The following is a 20,805-nucleotide window of genomic DNA, read 5'->3' as shown; positions in this document are numbered from 1 at the left end:
TGCGTGCGCGTGTGTGTGTGTTCGTATGGGGACGAGAGACACGGAGGATATTTACATTGAGAAAGTTCAAGTCTTGCTCCCCATCTGTCAGCTCCAGCCTGTTCAGGGCACTCCAGTGATGACAGGTAAAGAAACCAATAACTGGGGTTAGGGTCTCTGAAGAAATAACAGCAAAACTGCTAGTCACAGAGATCAGAGTTCATTCTTTTTCTAGCCTACCCTTTCTTCTGACCAAGTTTCTGTGGGTAGCTGGTTCAGGACAGAAGCCTAGAGCCTGAGAGAGATAAAGCAGCAATTGTGTCATCTGCGATCCATCCTGAGGAAATGTTATGTGAGCACACATACATTTAAATATTTGAAAAGCATCTTTTAAAATGAATATCAAAATGACAAATAATCTAAGTCAGAGAAAAATGCCCCATCGTTTCCCTATCTCCCTTTTCTCATTATGGAGATAAATCCCAGATGAGTCTCTAGACAGCAGAGGGGTGGAAAAATACTAGTAATCACAACCACAATGCAAGAGAAATGTCTGCAGAAACCTGCCTGCCTGGAAGAGCAGGGCCCCTGTCTTGCCTGCTGCTGGCAAATGTAAAGCAGAACACAGGAGACTTCTCTGGCGCTGGGGAAGAGCCCCCATCAGAAGGCAGCAGGGTTGGATGGAGGTGGTGAGAGGATTGTTTATTTAGGGTTTCCTCTACTGATAGCTTGAACTTCAGGGGATTTGAAAGTTTGATTAGGATTAGTGTTCCAAAGCAAGGCTGTTTCTCACAGCCTCATCTGGCCCACTTATGCATGTAAAACTACGTGGGGAATTTCAAGAAAGTAAGCTCTCAAGGGAGACTCCTAGTCTCATTGTCAGAAAATGGTACAGAAGCCAGCCAGCCAGCAGAAATGCCAGCCCTAATGAATCCTTCCCTGCTTATGACCAGAATCTCAAAGCACTGAGGGTTGTGAAAAAGAGGGGCAAGGGCCAATCACACTCTGGGGAGTGTCTGAGATCAGGCTTGGGAGGAAGAAGGGTGAACAGGCAGAAGTTCACAGATCACTTGGGAACCTGATGCTTCTTCATACCTATGGAGCACAGGGGTTGTGAATTTGGAAATTCTTAGAACCTGGCCCAGCTACATGACCTGCCTGCTTAACCTTCTGCCAGGTTTTCTAGTGGCTAGAACCAGGGTGGTCCAGCTCCAAGCTGTGCCCAGATAGTTGCCCAGCTGCACTGTTATTTTAAATGCAAGTATGTGTGATGCCTCTGAGAAGGGCGTGAGAAGTATAGATGAAATGAACACCATTACTTTGAGTACAGCATCTGCATAAATCACTGTCCAGTGCATTCATTCCTAGTGACAGATTAATTCCTTTCTCAGGTTGTGCTTAAGAGTGTATCAGGGAATACTAATACTGTTCCCCACAGAGAAAGGGAGAGATAGAGACAGGGAGGGAGAGGAAAAGAGGAAAGAGACAGAGAGACACAGAGAGAGGGGTGGGAGGACTCAGCTGTTCGTCTCACCATAGTGAAAACTAGGATGACAATGTGTTAAATGATGAGGGGTTTCCAAGTTTCTGCAGCAGAGGAAGTTCGCGTGAAAACTCTGTTGTAGAGTATAGGCTGTGGGGAAAATTTTAGCCCACTCATGATGTGTCTCTGCTATAAAATGTGGTATGACACTGATAGCCATTCTGGGAGCTCAGCGTTTGTCTGTTCTCAGCCTCCCCCTTTAGGCAGGGGAGGAGTATTGTCCATGGAGGAAAAACAGAGCATATGATTTGATGTCATTCAATTTTTAAAATGTAAAGGAAAATATTCCCCAAAGTATTCTCTTGAAAATAGCTCTGAGAAACATGCCAAGTTCATAGAAATGTAAGACAGGGGAAGGAAGGCAGGAAGGGAGGGGGAGCGGTTTACCTCCCAGGACTGGGCATGTTTCCGAGCCTGCACCTGAAAAATGACTGTGATGGTATTTGCAGTTTATCAAGTCTTCCAACAGAAGTGTCAGGCACAGAGAACTCACTTGTCACTCCAACATTTCCTGGCATTTGCTAACCACAATGAGGAATGGAGGGCAAAAGGATTACAGAATTAAGCGCACTGGTACAGCAGCCGGCGTGGGGCTGAGATTTAGCTGTCACTTTGAAGAAAACTCCATTTCATTTTGTGACTTGGAAGGACTGAAAGTTAAAATGGGGGGCTGGGCCGGGCCTGCAGGGAAACACTGGAGGCAGGCTGGCTCAGCATTTTGCGGGGTTTCACTGCCAATGTGCCCGATCAATTCATTCCCCCGGATGCCAAGAGAAACCCACCGCAGCATGGTAAGGTCCAATTTCACAGCTACTGTGAGATTGTAAAATGGGGCCCTTGACTGTATGGGAAAGGTTCTCCAGGACCTTTGACAAGTACCTGGAGTGCTGCCCCTGGGCCTGTGTGCCTGACACATGTCTGCTTCTCTATGGAGGCCCAGCTCAAGCAGCACCTCTTAACACCTACCTGCTGCCCCCAAGAAGTCTCAGGCCCTCCATCGACCATGCTCACACTGTACCTGATTGCCACCTTGTCAGATGTTACCTGCTTTGTTTGCTTACACAGAGGACTGTAAATTCCTCAAATGTATTGATAGACTTGTATTAGGTATTCGACAAACTTCACTGAGAATCACCCATGTGCCCTGCACTGAGGACCAATACAAGGATAAAGACAGGACATAATCCTAGTACCCAGAAGAGGGCCTAACACATAGTACATACTCAGAACATACTTTTTTCATGCTTGTTCCTCATACCTGATTGAAATATTCCCAAGGACGTGTGATTGCTGAAACGTCTGCATATTGGTAGGGCATGGGACCTTACATCTGTGTGAGTGTGTGTATTAATTTTGCTCTTCCATCATGTTGTAATAGGCCATGTGAGCCAAAACTAAACACCTCTGAGTTGCTGCGCATCCTTCTGTTCAACTGCTCTGGTAACGGTGCTCTAGAAAAGCCTGGGAGAGAAAAGTGAGTAAAGGCTTAGGGAGCACACACAGGGGTCTGAGGCAAACCAGTGATGATAAATCGCAGGCGCCCATCCTTGTTCTGCTCCTTCAGTTAACAACGAGTGCAGATTAACCTTTCATTTTATTTTCTGTAGGATTTCTGGAACAAGAAATGAATGATCCAGTGAAAGTGGCTGATAATGCTTTAACACAGGACTCATAATCCTGGTATGCACTTAGGGAATCCCTTGTCCTGCTCTGTCTATGTACTTGTTATTCACTGTGTTTTCATTCCCATGACACCCACATTTTGATTTTGAATTTTTCATTAAACAGAAATTTTTCTCATATTCAGCTTTTAGGAACAAATGGATAAATCATAGTGAAAAAAGCTGATGTCAGGAATTTATGTAAAAGGTTAACTTTCAGGTATGGCTTATATTGGTAAATATGCAACTCAATCATTTGGCATTTTTTTCCATGAAAAACCAAAGTGACAGAGATGTTGTTCAAAATGAAACAAATCAACATCTTTAAGACTTAAAAATGAATCATTGCATTGTGTACCATGTAGTCAGGCAGGAAAATCATTAAATTTTTTATTGAAAATATTTTTATATTAATGGTTAAAATAAAAATGAAATTTTATTTAACGCTTAATTAGCAATCCTAATTCACGAGGCTATTTAACTTTCAAAATCTTCTTTTATATTCATACACTGACTCATTCACTCTTTCAACCAATATTCTTTGGCATTGTATGCCAAGAATGGGAAAAACACCACACAGTTCCTGTTCTCAGGTCATTCACATACTATGAGAAGGCATTACAAAAACTAATGTGAAGATATCATCTGAATGTTTGAGTCACCCCCCTCCCTGGTCTCCAAATTCATATATTAAAGCCTAAATCTCCAACATCGTGGTATTTGGAGGTGGGAATTTTGGAAGGTAATTAGGTCATGAAGGTAGAGCACTCATGAATGGGATTAGTGCATTTAAAAGAAGAGAGATATTTCTCTCTGCCACGTAAGGATACTTGAAGACGGCCATCTGAAAACCAGGAAGTGTTCCTCAGCAGACACCAGATCTGCTGGTGCCTTGATCTTGGACTTCTTAGATCCAGAACTGTAAGAAATAAATGTTTTTTGTTTAAGTCACCCAATGTATGGTATTCTGTTACAGCAGCCCAAACTGATTCAGATATTCAGTGATATCATATGAGATAGAAAATATCCAGGATAAGAGAACTTCAGAGAATTTTGCCAAAGCAATAGTATGAGGGTACTTCAAAAATTTTGTGGAAAAATCGAATTGAAAGATAACACGAATCCTTCCATGAACTTTTTGAAGACCCCTCATATTTCAGCTGAACTTTAAAACATCAGAAGGAAATTCTCAATTGAATAAGAGAAAGAAGTAGACTTTCTAGTTAAAAGACTCAGAATATGCCAAAGATAGAATTAGGTGACTTCAGGTACCTTCAGGGACTGAACATCATTTTCTATAGTTGGAGTATAGGGCATAAAGCAGGTGGAAGTGGGAGCTGAGGCTGTAGAGGCGATAAGAACAGGATGATAAAAGGCAATGCCAGTCACAAAAGGGTTTTATAATTGTTACTCTAGGGCTCAGACATTATGTTCATCAAACATTTAATCAGTAAGTAACATTTTCCTATTTCTACTGTTACCTTTTTCTTTTGCCTTTCTTGATTATTCCTTCTTTCTCCAATCCTTCTCCACTGAACATCCATAGAACTTAAAGTGTATAACACAGAATCTAACTTTTAATTGTAGATTGCTTTTATTGTTCTCTGAGTCAAGTATTTTCCTCTTGCTTCTACAACTAGGGTGTACAGGGCCAGGACAGAGGCTAGGCCTTTAATTTTCTCCATATCCTTATAGTACTCTATGCAGGATAGCCACTTTGGAAATTCCTGTTGATTGATATTTAAAATAATAATATTTCTTCTCTTCTCTTAATACTCCCTAATTGTTGAGATAAACATTCAGAAGAAACAAAACAGAGAAACAAAGCACTGCATACTGCTTCAAGTTTTAAAGTATATAATCAACTCACATTTTTCAAACCTTTCCAAAATTCTCCATAGTGCTAAGTTAACCTCCTCTGTCTTCCCAGAGTCAACCCCCAAAGTCCTCACATTCATATTCTCTTTCCTTCACTGACCATTTTAAAAGGCTGAGATTTAATTGCTTTTGTTAAGAGTGATTTTAGATGATGTATTGGCTAAACTGAATTTATAATTAAAACATGAAAGTCAACACTAGTTGGTATAACTTACATATGGAAATATGTATTTTTATTAGCTATAAAAATGTGTCTTTAAATAATATTCATAGAAGGTTCTCCATTCTGAGCTGTGGCACTGAATGCTCCCAGTTTTATCTTACAAGAGCATATGCTGATCTTACAGAGAACAGGGTGAATGTCACCAGGGCAGACCTGTGAGGAAGAGATGGACACAGGTGCCATCTTTAAAGAAGACCCCCACAGTTGCTGCTTTATATCAAATTGCAGTGACCCCCAACATCCTCCAAAGTCTGTTAACTCCCTGGCCAGCCATAGAAAAATAGAACATTATACTCTCAGACCCTCCTGATCAAATTGGGCCTAAAGGGGGAGTTAGGTGGATGTTGGAAACGCTGTCTGCATGATATGAAAATAAGTAAGCTAACTATGGCATCAGCGATGCCGAACCAAGTCTCTCAAATGCAAACCTAGGGGCCAAAGCACATCTGTATCCCCATACCCATTTCAGCTAGTGATCACAGGCTCTAATATACTGCAATACTAACCCTGGTATACTTTGGAATACAAAGAGATTGCTAAAAAAGTAGAAATGCAAAAGTCAAGCTTTGTTGCTTCACAGTACTCCTTAAGACAGTGCATTTCAGTTCATGAGGCTTTGTACTGTGGTGTCACTTTAGACAGGTCCAAGTTATAGCTGTGTTCTGTTGATGCTTCTGCTGCTAGTCCTTGTCAAAGCAGAGCATATACCCTCCTTCTCCAGCCAGTCCCTCTCATACCTGTCCTCTCTAAACATACCTTGCCTCTTCTTCAAACGTTCCTTGAAATTTACATTCCTGTGCAAATGATCAACCTTACTTCAGTGGTTCCATAACACGAGTACATGAACTTTTCCATTGAGATCATAAGCCCTTTTAAAATTTAACTATTTAGCACAGAGAAATACAAAGTGAGACATTTTACAACTAATAAAATTTGTGGTATGAAACTATGACGCAGAGACCATTGCTTGTTCAGAATTAAACACCAAATCTCTGAAGGAAATCTGCTCCTTTAATGTCTAAATCAAGAAGTAATAAAGGTGGACATATTTTCTGATATCCTCAGGAGTGGCAGAAGATTGGCCACAGTTCTGTGACTAATGAAGACCCCAGGAGAGTAACATAAATTACACAAAATGGAATTACAAGTGAAATTCCTGTCATTTAAAAAAAAAGTCTTGGTCATTTTTCAAAGCAGATATATATATTGAAAGTCTTCTCAACTTATACCAATGACTTACTACTCTTGAATCTGTTAAGATAGACTGGTTTTCTCAATAAGATAGGGAAAGAAATGGGTCCAGAGAGACAGAAATTTTATCAAGTATTATTTATTTTCTCTCTTGTGTAGATGTGCCTATCTTCCCTTGAGGAGAGGGATATACTTAGAAGCCCCAGGTATATCTTTTTCATTCAGTTAATAAATATGTATCAAGCATTTTCTATCTGCTAAGGAATAAAACTACAGAAATACATAAGACAGACAGAATGGACCCCACTTTGATGGCACGTAAAATCTACCCATACTTTTCATTCCCAAGATTACACAGCCAAGTCTTCTTACTCATGACGTAAACTATAAGCAACTCTGAGAGGTAAAAACATGTGTTAACCTAGAAAAAAGCGGAAAGGATCATCACAGGGGTTCTGAATGCCGGCCTCAGGGAAACCACTATTCTCATGCAAACTACAACATTTCCCTAAAATTTCAAAAACATCTTGAACCATGACTACCGTGATTGGGATCATCAAATAATCAAAGTTGGTCCCACAATTATGACAAATAGTCCATTAGCTAGGCTTTGACTGTTTTTCCCCCCTACACAAAGTCAATGTACTATTTTTGGTGTAAGTTAGTTCTCTGAAGTTTTATTAACAGCTAGCTTCTGTGCAATCAATGGAAACGTATTGGCAGGTGTAAATTAACTGAATACACATTGAAGGGCTGAAAAAATGCCAAAATGAGGATTGAGGTAAAGGGACTGGAGTAAAGAAGGATGCAGCCATTCATTCCAGGAAGAAAAGGGAAAACTAGTAGATCCCTGGCACAACCAGGGTACTTGTCCTTGGCTATGTCTTGAGCTGCCTGCCTCCTGGTGCAAACAGCTGAATGCTCTGTGTACCAGCTCTTTGGTCACCATACAGCTTTCATTTACAGGATGTGAAACCACAATATTAATGCTCAAATTACAGAATTAACATTAAGAGTCTTCCTGCTTCATAAAATGGGTGATAATGCAAAGTGGAAGCTGTTTAGTGGTTCCTACAGATCAGCTTCCCACAAACGCTAGATCTGGCCAGAAGCAAGTACGCCAATTTGTTTCTATTCAAGGTCATATTGTGGTTTCATTCAGAGGATTGCTCTGCACCTAAAGGGTCACAATTTCCCCATTAAGGTGATGAAAAGTAATTGGTTCTTCCCACTGCATAATGTTTATATTCTCTCTTCAACTTGACTGTAAGACACATAAAGGGAGAGAATTTTCTTTCTGTTGTGTTGAAGTCTCCTTGGTATCTAGAAAAACTATCTTCACAATGGCATTTATTCATCCATCTACTTATTTATGTCAAGTATTGAGATCTTTAAAAATTCATAGCAGTTGGTAGGTGATGTTGTAAGTCCTTTGAGGGGAGAATCAATACCTTACCTAACTTTATGTACTATGGCAGCATCAAGCACAGTTTTTTTCATGCAATAGGTACTCAATAAATATTTCCTGATTTGTAAATTAATTAAGATTCACTGACCCACTGAATCCTCAGCATGATTGGAGAACCCAGTTATTAAGCAAAACAGCCCATAATCCAGTGCCAGGAAGGAAAAACTATCCTCAGAAAAAAAAGGGATAGCATTGTGGATTGAAGGCCCATAGGAAAAGTAGTACCTGAGATGAATTTTGAGATTCAGAAAGGCAAAGGGAGGAGAAAGAACATTCTCCTTTCCCACACTGTGTAGGGGAGAACAGTGTACATAAAGGCTCAAAGTCTAGGTTAAGTAGAGCATGTTGGCATCAATGTTGAGTCAGAATATGAAAGGCTCTGAAGAACAATTTTTTAAATCTCAGTTTTCTCATTTTTAAAGTGGGAATAATAGTACCTGTTGTGATAGCTGACCATTGCTCGGCAAGCAAAGGAAAGCTTTTGGAAGTATTTGATCAGGTTATAGTACAGGTTTATATTTCAGCTCTAGTATTTACAGCCATTTCTTGCTAAGTTATGGAACCTAAACCACAACGTCTTCATCCTCCACTGTATGACAGTGCCCCAAACTGCCATTCATTGTTCTATTCATCAACAGAGTGACTACCATGAGCCAAGTAAAAATGGCAGACAAGACAGGTGTGACTGTACCCCGAGTGAGAAGAAGATATTAAGCAATTTTGAAAATACATATATGAGTACAAACACATAAGTTAATAAAGTACCTAAGGTTGGGGTGAAAGAGAATTTGGATAAAGGGCTCATGGTAGACTCTTAACAAAGTGCCATTTAAGATCAGACCTGAAGGACATGTGAGAGCAAGGTAAAGAGTGAGGGGAAGGGTGTCATATGGAGAGGAACAGCTTGTGCAATAGCTGCGTGGTGGGGAAGGGCTTTCAGCTGGGGAAGCCAAAAGTATGCACAGTCATTTCCTCTGGTACAGTGAGATTAGTAGAGTGAGCTGAGGCCAAAGCAAGGGCGTGACATGATGATAGCTTTGTAGTCCATGCTAAGGAGGGTGGTTTTTGTTCTAAGTGCATTAGTAAGCCATTAAAGGTTTTTAAGCAGATGTGGTCAAGGAGGTGTTGAGGTGAGGGGTGGAAGAGGAGGTATAACACAGTTGTAAACTTGGCATTTAATTACCGAGATTCACATCTCATCCTTCTCTGTTTTCTTACAATTCTCTCTCTTAACTCTCCCGAAGCTCCCAGGTTCAGTACTCACTGAAAACTGAAGAACCTAGAGGATGCTCTGATGGTAACAAAATGTTCAATTTTGTTGGATCGTTTCACTTAAGATACAGCTATGTAACATATGTCTGTGTGTTTATATGTATATACATCTATCTATGTGTGTGCATGGGTGTGTAAAATTAGCAAGGTAATTTGGACTTTAGTAACTCATTTGACATCCTTAAACCATTAATTTCCTTACCTATATAATTATGAAATAAAAAACATAGTATTTAATGAAGGGTCTGGCATAGTATACAACTCGATAAATATTGGCTATTACGAACTAGATTTGCCAAAATTATAAATGCAATACCCAAGATTATAGATAGGGGCTGTTGTACTCAGAGTTTACCAGGTAGATGCTGAAAGAAATCCAGTGAGTCATCATTTCCAGGCTGTGAACAAAATGACAAGGTTTTTTAGCAAGGACCTCAAAATACATGCTTAAAGGTAAAATCAAGATGCTTTATGTGGTTTGTTTGGCTAGCACCATGCTTCTCAATTTTATATTGTTAAGCCAATTTGAAGACCTTTAGGTGGGGTTAATAAACTCTAGGAAGACACTGTGCCCATTAGTCCCTATAACACCACCCTCATGTTGATTCAGATAATTAAATTTCTCTCCTTCCTCACAAAGGTCTCATGGTTACACATATTATGATCTCAACATAGGATTCTGGGCTACCTCCAAGGGTCTGAATATGGAGGTCTCTTTCCTCAGACTAGAACCTTAGGACTATAGAAAGCCCATTTTATCATCTCTGGAAAAGATTGCTTCAAACATGCTTTGGTAATTCAAATAGATTTCAAAGCATATCTGAATTATCCAATTGTGATCCTGGTCCAGAGTGAAATTAATCCCTTGGCATAATCTCCCAATAGATCAGGTTTTTGAAACTATGGACAAAAACACATCTCATTCCTCTTCTGTAGTTCTCATTTATTTTAGGATGACCTTGATCTTGGAAATCAAGCCAGCTTATATGTACTGGGCCAGTCATTCCCCCTCCCTTCCATCTATTGTTGCAAAACTAGGTAGGGGACATATTATGTCTTATTCACTGGCATAACCCCCATGATATTTTACTGAATTCATTTAGATTGCTAGTTAAAAGAAGCCCACTGAGGATAAGAAAGATGTTCCTTTTTTGCAAGTTTGCAGAGAAAACACTGCCTTATGGGGTTTTGATGGGAATGCTGGAAATAACTCTGAGTGAGAAAATGTCATATTAGGAATGATAATATGAAGACATTTTACAGTTTCCCTCAAATAGCACATGAGAGACAGACCTGCATATGGCGTCCTTGCCATTAAGACTGCGTGGTTGGAACTGCCCAGAGAAAGAGTCAACAGGTACCTGTTAGCAGGCTCTATGTTCCCTCTGGGTTCTGGGCTCTGTTGACAGGAGTCCCTAAGGAGTAGCATGCTGCACATGGACTGTAATTCAGCTTTGAAAATTACTTGCTGCTGGAACATGAGATATATGTATTGATAAAGACACCAGTAAGGAGAGTCTCAGACATATAAATAAACAGATGGTTTTGATGTTGAATTTCATATTTCAGCAATGCTTAAAATGCCCACAGTGTCATTTTCTGAAGTCTGGATTTTTGACGTCACAAAAACAGACAATCTATGAATAAACATACTAGATCAAAGGAACATAGACCTGGTGATCTAAACTATCTCAACCAAAGAATACCCTGAATGTACACACCATTTGATCAGTGGTGAGGAAATGAAGCGTTAGGAAAGCTGGAAAGAAATGTGTTTCAAAAAGCAAACAATTCAGTAGTCACATGAAAACACAGCCTTAGATAACGTAAAAGTCAAAAGTGAACAAGGTTAAATTTGATTTTAAATTTAGGCTGGAATTACATAACTAGATGAACAGTTCTGTGGTATTACAAAGACTCAAAATGTATTTGGCAATAGTATTTCTAAAGTTACAATACCTTATTTTCTCAACCTCAGTTTTACCATCTGTGAAACTGGAATAATGGCACCCAAGGGGAAAATGCTGAAGATATGCAACTTACTGTTTACTGCATTGTTTATTATGATAAGTTATTAAGAGACTGGAATAAGTGTGTGGTGAATATAGAATGAGGTGAATAAATCAATATAAATAAAACCTTTGCATATTTAGTATATATGTGCATGAAAAATAAATTACATGGATCAGTGTGATAAACAATTTTCTTAAGTGGAAGAAAGAAACAGAGCCCTGGAAAGTATAAAATGGGTCAGTCATTACTAATGGGTGAAAATATTTCACGTAAATATACTGCCCATCACCAAGCATCTGATTTATACCAGCCAGCTGCATTTTGAGTAAGCCTTTAATGTATGTTTATATTTTTAAACATCAAGATGATGATGGTCTGGAAAAGGAAGCATTTGCAGTTGTCTGAGCTTTAAAATTCTTTCCGAAGGAAACATCTGGGCTTGCCCAGAGTTTGAAAAATATGTTGGCTTCCTTTCAATGGTTATTTTTCTAATATGTCTCATGACTGTGTAATGCTATGTTGCCTGGAGTAGATTTCCCTGAGAATCCAGAGAGTCAAACTGCTTGTCTTAATTTCTTCCATGCCATTGCCTGTGTATATTCAGTGATATTACATACTAGTTGTTGGGAAATTCAATTCTGTCTGGCAGGAAAATTCAGAAGATGAGAAACTCTCAGCTGCCAAGAGCATGTTCAAATTTTTTAATGTCCATAAGATTTACTTAATGTATTATTAATTATTTTGAACACTTTATTTGGCACCTGGTGCAATACATGATAGGTCATCAGCAGTGGGCCAACTTGGTACTCTGAACCACTGAGCCCTCAGATGCCTCAGATACTGCCAAATGGTTAAGAAGTTTTTATTCAGAGCCTCCAAGAGATATGAGAATAATGTGTTCCAAATAGCTTTGATCAACCTTATTAATAAAAGCCTGTATTTGTCTCCTGGATGTTGTCAGTTGAAATAACAACTGTTGAACTGGGATACTTTCAGTATACTTGTGTTTGGCATCATGTTCTGAAAATTTGCCGATACGTGCCTAAGAGTGAAAATGTGGGGTCTTGGAAGTTTACTGGGCTGGGAGGAAAGAACTTCTCAGTTTCCTTCAACCCTGATAGCATATTTCTGGAATTCTAGAGTTTTATATCTGTGCTTTATCAAGCTGACTGGGGCAATTTTCTGATTTTCATATAGCCATGGTAACCAAAATTTCAAAACTAACAGTTGAGTCCCATCACTGACAATAGGTCAAATAATTAAATATTTGGACTTCTACTCACGAGTTGTTACTGCTTTTTTTTTTTTTTTCTAAAATCCCTGTACTGACTTATTTGTTGGTTGGTTGGTTGGTTGGTCTGATTTTGCTTTGTTCGTGAAAAACATTTTCATTTCCTAACTATTGGGTCTTGATACTTCTTAAGTCTTTAATTTCAACTTGCTGAACAGTTTAATTGATTCTGTGGAGCTGTGGAGAAGACAAACTACTTTGTTTTCCATTCTGGAACCACGCCTCAATTATCCAGGATTTCCATTTGGATGGACTTGGGTTAGCTTCTGAAAATATTAGACTATTGCTGTTAAGTGTGAAATTAACTGGTTAATAAAACTTAGAGGTTTCCATGGACTCAATCAAGGTTATCTCTGTAATCGTTCTATATTCAGTCACTTAGTTTAATACACTTTTCTTAGGGTTCAAGACAGAGAAAGTATATATTTCATTTACTTATATTGAAGATTGACCACAGCCTGGTTATCTTTACAGGAGAATGTTTTATAAACCTGGGAAATAAACAGGCATTGTCAGTCTGTCAACATGTCAACTCCCATTCATACGATACTGTGTCAGGTGTGGGCTTCACTCTGCTGTTTACTTGAGCAGCAGGTCTTTAGTGTAAGTGACACTTAATTCTCTTACACTAAAGTTCACTTAGTGTAAATGACAGCAAGTGAATTCAGAGTGAGATTTTTAAGGGAAAGTTGAAAAGCAGAATGTCGATGTATAATTATAAAGCTTGATATTACTCTTGTTTCTCACCCCTCTTCAATTATTTCTAAAACAATGAATACATAAAAAGGGCACAACTGGAAAACATTTGTTAAATTTATCCAAAATTATCACAAAGGCATACAACCAATAGATTAATATATATGTGCAGCATAATGATAAACACCGTGTCTGCTTAGTAAAGAGAATCGAAAAAAACATAAGCAACTACACTTTATAACATACGAGGTGGTTGCAAACATTACAATGAGTATTGCCTCTGGTGCTGAATCATTTGTGAAGAATAATTAATGATCTCTTCAGCAAACCATCAGGCTTTAAAATGAGACTCACCCTATACCAGTTTAAAAATCTTACAAATTCTTTAACAGCCAGGGCCATGCTCTGTTAATCTTGATATTACCCATAGCACCCAGAAAAAAAATATTTTGATTGAAGCCAAATCCCTAATAAATATGCTGATTTGGTTATGATATAATTAAGTGTAGTGATAAACAGATACACTAACCTACTGTTTAAGACAAGGGGCAAGATGATGGTAACATGCAGTCTACAAAATGACAGCATAGCAAAGAATGTTAAGGTCTCTGTTAGGAGAAGTAGGATAAGGAAAGGAGATTCCTGCCATTAACTGTAGAGATTACAATGCTGAAAAACAACAGAAAAAAAAGGAACAATTTAAATTTGATTTTTAGTGGTTTCTCTGCTAAACAGAATGGTGTTTGCAACAATGAAAAGAGTAGAATGAACATCAGTCAGAAGACGACGCAACTCAAGATAAGTGAGGAAACTGGGAAAAAGTTTGCTTTAAATGCTGTTGTGTCTTCCTGCTGAAACAGATTCAACTTCACAATTGAAATAAATTAATTACCAAGACTGTTTTAAAAGAAATAATGGAAAAGTGCAAGGGTGATGAACACCAAAGAGAAGCAAGTACTTGATTTTCAGAAGATAAAAATGAGAATTATGTAAACTAAAGAATTCTGATGTCGATTCTTAGAAAATAATGTAGTGCTCATTAAGAGATGCCGTGGATCACTAAGAACAGAACAATTCAGAATTTGCAGAGCTCCATTTTTTCCACATACTTAAGATTTTAAATTCATGAGAAATGCAGTAGTTGTGATTTGTCTGGATTTTAGCAAGATGTTTCCCACTATCCTCATGATCACCTTATTATTAAAAATCAAGATATATGGACTTGAGTGTAATATTAGTGGGATTTTTAACTGACTCATCAATGGCAACCATAATATGCATCCATTGAATGGATTAGTATTAACTAGAAGTAGCTAGCAATGTTGAATTGGGCTCTGTTCCTGACCTTAACTTATTCAACATTTTTACAAAAAATTCAGTTAAATGAATATCACATGTGTATGTAAATAACATGAATATGGGGCAGGAATAAAGAATCAGCTGGGTGATAGAATCAGGGTTTAAAATAACTCAATCTGCTAGAAGAATGAGACAAATCTAAATCAACAAATTATATTTAGATATGAGGTTAGGTCTTGTTTGTTAATATAAACAAAATTACACATACAAGTTTGATTTAAGGGAGTGCAGGAATAATGGCTGTGCCTATGGGGGAAATAACCTAGCATCTAATTCCATGATGTGAAATGCCAAAAAATCCAATGTGAACTTAAGTAGCAATAAACATCTAGAAATTATCTAGAAAGTGGAAAGAAGATAATTCTACTTTACTCTGCATCATTTACATCATTCCTAGAGAATTATACATAATGCCAAGTGTTGCAGAGATATAATAAACTGAATTGCCTTCTGAAGAGAGGAACTCAAAAACATCACATGAGACAGTGAAAGAATTGAGGTCATCTGACCTGGAGAGTAGGTCAATATTAGTATTAGCAGCCACTGGAAAGCTGAGTAAATTTAGAAAACAATCTTTTCAGTACTGAGAAATAGCTTTTCTACTTTAATTTTACTTTGTGTTTTAAAAATGATTATGAAAGTAAAATAGGTTCACTATGGAAAATTGAAAAAATATGTAACCGTACAAAAGAAGAGAGTGTTATCATTGTTAGTATTTGGTCTATTTCACTGCATTTTTTCATATATATTTTCAATCATACTGTATATAATTTTGTACATTATCATTTTACATTACATCCTGAAAGCTTCATTTTTTAAAACAATGTTTACCTTCCTACTCAAATCTACAAATTTTATAAGCGTGTGCAGAAATGACTTTGAGGTTTTAAGTCTGCTTTAAAAACTAAGCATCTTCAGTGCAAAAGATTTTCAGGTACTATCCTAAATGTTGGGGAAACATCAAAGGACAAAGGACACAGAGTCTAGTTCTTGTGGGGTTTATATTTTGGGGCATGTTTGTTGAAATGAGACATAAAATAGACACACAAGCAAACAAATGCAAAAGATAATTGCTAATAATGCATACTAGAAAAAATTGATTTGACAAATGTAACCCCCCAAATTTATGACATTTGAACTGAGACCGGACTGACAAGAAGGATCTAGCAATGTAAAAATCCCACAGCAGACAGTTTCAGGCAGAAGGAATGCAACTATGAAAGTCTACAAGGTCAGAATAAACTTGATGTGCTTAAGGAATAGAAGAAGGTCAGGGTGGCTTGAGTTTGTAAGAGTGCAGGAAGCTTGTACAAGATGAGGTCACATTGATAGTCAAGGTGAGGTCATGACAAAGAGTTCTGATTTTATTCTGCATGCAAAGGGAATGCTTTGGAAGGTTTTTGAGCAGAGGAATGACCTTATCTGGTTTACTTTTTTAAAATATCTTTCTGGCTACTGTTGGGAGGATGGATTACAGAGGGGAGAAAGGTAGAATTATAGAGACAAAACACTTCAGTGTTACAGTGAACAGAAACACATCACATAGATGGTAGAGTCAAGATCTAGTTCCATGTGATAAACATGAAAGGGTAAATTGACCTCTCTGAGCTCTTATTTTCTCCTTTGTGAAATGGGAAGTATAATATCTACCCTTTTAAAATCTAACTTTGTGGATGTCTTATTTGCTGTTTTGTTATATGAATCAAAAATCTCAAATGACTAAATAAGCATATGTTATCTTTTGGGCATATAAAATAAGAAGCTAAAAAAGAAGATTTAAAGGTGCCTCTAAAAACCTTTCAGGTAATCATGGGGTAATTTAAATTTAGTCATATGGTCTGTGGTCGAACTATTTTGCATTCCATTCTAATATGCCCAAGACCTTCAGTGAAAATAAAGTTTGGGTGATTTTCAAGACTGGTGATAAAATATAGGGACATAGAATGAGAGAAGAGAATAGGGGATTAGAATTCAGAGTGATTAAAAAAAAAAGTTTAGTAAGCACAAGTCACATAAATAAATTATATAGGTTAAATCATTGTAAGCAGAGTCCAAGGAACTACTTACCTATTTAATTATCACTAAACATTGCTCTTTAAATTCTAGCCACTTGGCTAGAATACAAACATGTATTTTGCTGTATTATGATTGGTATTTGTTGCCATTGGAATTCTCCTCTGGTCTCAGTTCAAATAAAATAATGTTGCTTTTTGTACGGGAGATGTTACGAGAACTATGCCAGTAAAAAAGCAAGGGGTTAAAGAAAGAAATCCCTCAGTCTAACCTGTTAGTTTCCTTTAGGAAACCAGAGCTGTAGGGCTGAGTTGGAGAGACAGCACTGACTAGGTGAACACTGACTAAAGATGCACCCCAGCAGGTGCGGGTAAGGGAGCCATGGACACAGCAGTCTTGCCTTGGAATTTGAGTCTTCACTATCCTCAAATCCCTTGAGTCTATACTACTCCCAAAGGCAACCTGGGCTGCTGGGTCAGTCTTGGTTGTTCTTCCTGTGTTTTCTATTAGAGCTCTGCCAAAGTTACTTATACTTTATTTGGCCAAGAATGACTAAAAATGACCGGCATAACACAGACTCAATTCTAAGGCCATTTTTGCATAAGTGTGAAGAAAGACTCTGAAATGCACATTTGACCATCGGGTAGTAATCTAATTCCCAGGTGGCCTAGTTTGTTCTTTGGGTCCTTTTTCTGGGGCCATGCAATATCACTTCAACCATAATTCAGGGATGTGTTGATTGGGCATGTCTTGCCAGGTTAATAGTGACCTCTTTCTCCTGGCCACTTCAAATCCTTCTTTGAACAGACAGAAAACAAATAAAAACAAACCAATTTCCTCCTCTCAGAAAGCCTACTCCAATGGTAGATTTAATAGGCTCAATAGAAAACATCTTGCCTGTTAGTGATCTTGGAGATAGTTATTACCAAAAGTTTCTGAATACCTTTGGGGGCCATTAAGAACACTGTAGTAGTAGCTGATGCTTTTATATTTGACTACCCACGATAAAGAGGGAAAGATGGCGTGTGCCACAGTCTTTATTCGTGTTATCATGAGAAGTTCCATTCTAACACAGGGGTTGCTGAAATTTTCCACCAAAAGACCTAATTACATTTTCTTGAGACTTCTCTCAAGTTTATCTCCCATTTATACCTCAGAGCCAAAAATGTCAGTGTACCTGTGTATGTGTCTGTGTATATGCATGGGACATTTAATTTCTCATATCCCAATTCAGGGATATTCAATTCTATTTTTAAAAGTAAGAGCTTATAATTATTTAAGCATGACATCACCCCAAAACTGTACTCCTTTTGTGCTTTTGACTCAAGAACTAATAATTTAGCTAGGTGTCTCCTATAATAATTAGAAACTAGCCTGCTATATTCTAAGCATACATACTGACTGGAGAGTGGCTACATTATCTCTCAAAAGTGAAAAAAAATTATGTACAATGAACCTCTCTTCATACGTTTAAAAAACTCACCAGCACATGTATTTTTTTTATTAGATAAAAGGGAAAAAATAAAATCTGCTCACTCAAAAACAGATTAGAGGCCATAGAAGGTGACTTTAGTTACTTAAAAGAATTTGCACACCATTAGCAGATTTAAGTGAAAATTATATGCAATGATATTCTAATGTATCATGGCATCAGAAGAGACCCACGGTCCGCTCCATGCATGCAAAAAGAAGCTTTGCATGATGTCTTCTGAACGCTGAAGCCAAGAATGACATGGCGGTCTTGGGAGCTGAGGGGCAGCTTTGGATTTTGCTTTGGCTCAAATCCCAGGAACTGAGCTCTCTGGAAGCTTATGGGCACGATGCTGTGCCTGAAAAGCCACAGGAATAAGCCAAGCCTTTCTCAAAGGCAGCAAGGCTACACAACCCAAAGGGCCTAGGGTGAAGTTTTATTGTTCCCACTGGAATTAGTATTACTTTATCACAAAAGGAAATGCATTAAGTACATGCTGTTGAAGAGCAGCTGCATGATGTGCTTAACAGAGCATAAGACCCAGAGGGAAACTCTGTTACAAGGGGTCCTAGCCAAATCACACATTGTCATGGGGAATGCAGCTTCTTTATCTATAAAATGGGAACAATAATAGTTAATATATCCGAAGTGCTTATGCATTCCAGGCACATGTGCTGTGAGGGTCACGGAAGTGTACCACTCCATGAAGGTCTCCCTTCAAGAGAATCTGCTGCAGGAAGGCCATGTGGACTGGCAGCCTCCAGCTGCCACACTTCAGGATCCACTGGCACTTGCACAGAAACTGTGCTTCCCCCAGGCTGTTCACAGACTGTGACTCAGTGGGGGTACTAGGGTTGGGTTGCTTCTGCCCAGTGCAGCACTCCCCTCGCAGGCAACTTTTTGTTTGTACTGAGTCTTCCTAGGAATCTCAGTCTGAAGTTCTTCCAACCCAAGCCTGCATCCCTTCCTCTGTTCACAGGTGTCAGACCTGCTATGCAGTCTGAAGCCTCCTTTCACCTTCTCTGTTCCCTCCTCCTCTATCCTTCACATGTTTCTCCTAATAAATCTTACACATATCATTACATCTAGGCGTCCGCTTCTTGGATGGCCCAAACTGAAACACATAGTGAGGGGTTGACACGATCTCATTTCATTTTCATAACAAGCCCATGAAATTAGTATCATTATCCTTACTTTACAAATATGGAAACAAGGGTATAGAGGGATTAAGTTAAAAATAAAATAGCTCCTATTTCACCAAGTTGTTCTGAAAATTTATTGAGATAGTATATGTGGAAGGCCTTTACCACTAGCATTTTTTCAGAGTAGAGGAAAAAACAAAAAAAACAAAAAAAACACAAGCAGAATATCCAAGCATAGTTTCACATACATACACCCCTTAGTTGTCTACCAGTTTCAGGTACTTATGGTCGAAAACTTTGCTCAGCTTCCAAAGAGGCAAAGAGAAAGTAATACTATATCTTTGGCACCCTTTGTCCCACACCTTTTTCTATCTCTATCATTTGGGGACAGGGAACAGTGATATTTGAACATGTGAAACAGGGTGCTATGACATGTTTGACATCCTTTCTAACCTGTAAAACTAGAGTCCTGTTCTCCTAACCTCTCTAATCAGTTTAATAGCCAGCAATCTAATAGTCACTAAGGGAGGCAAAACTACAGGAAATAACATTTTTTTGCTTTTATTAATATCCTTCCTAAGCATTCAGGCATCATAACAAAAATCCTGGCATTCAGTGTGGATAGTCGGAATACTCATTTTTCCCCTGATCATTGAGCCCGAACTAATAAAAGGCTAATTTTCTGTTCCTCTGGTAAAACAGAGGCTATCATTACTCTTTCACACATACCCAACTAAGTTCTCAGCAGAATAATTTCTTCCATTTTGCACTCTTGATGCACTGCTTTGACGCACTTCTTTGCACTCTGGATATAATCCAGGCTTCCCTGATCTCTGTCTCTTTCAGGGGTACAGTTTCAAGGCTGCTGAAACAACAGTCTGGACCATAAAACTAGCCACATCTCTAGAGATCAGCAAGCAGTAGGCAGAGGGTCAAAAAAGGTGGGAATTGTGAGTCAGGCATTGTTCTCAATCTCCAGATGTTAAGAAGAAATTGCCCAGACAATTTCTAGTGTTGCTTTTACTGAGAGATGGGGAGGATGGGGTATTAAAAAGCAAGGAAAAAGACTACCTCCTTGGTGGGGCTGAGGTGAGTATAACTACAGTGAGAACTACAGTGTAAAAGAGAGAAAGTGCCACTAAACAGCTCCTGAAGGGGACGAGCAGGTTTTAGGTGGTATCTGCTGATTCCCTTTTAATGTAAAAGGTCAGGAATAGCAACAAGGATGGACTGTTGCATTTGTGGAATTCCCAATGGTGCTTCTAAAGGAGATATACCATTTAGACTGATTGATGAGTTTGGAATCCTTTGGGAGTCAAAAAGCCCATCTCCTTCAAGCCGACTGAATATCGGCCTCTGGCATATCCAGCAATGTCTGAGAATCCCAGAGAGCTTAGAAAACTCTCTGGGCACAGCACCTGCTCCCCACTGCTAATGCTGCCAGCTCTCGCCTCCGACCGAGACGCATTCCTCGGGTTGGAAATGCCAGCTTGCTTCTCCCACAGGGGCTGCAGGCAGCAGGAAACTAAGCCCCCTGTGTGGGTCTCACTGGCTTCTCCATTTGTTTTCATCTTGCCACCAGACACTTCTATTTAGACTACTTGG

Source organism: Cynocephalus volans, chromosome 1 (assembly GCF_027409185.1).
Source record: "Cynocephalus volans isolate mCynVol1 chromosome 1, mCynVol1.pri, whole genome shotgun sequence".
Lineage (NCBI taxonomy): Eukaryota > Metazoa > Chordata > Mammalia > Dermoptera > Cynocephalidae > Cynocephalus > Cynocephalus volans.
This window is presented reverse-complemented; position numbering follows the sequence as displayed.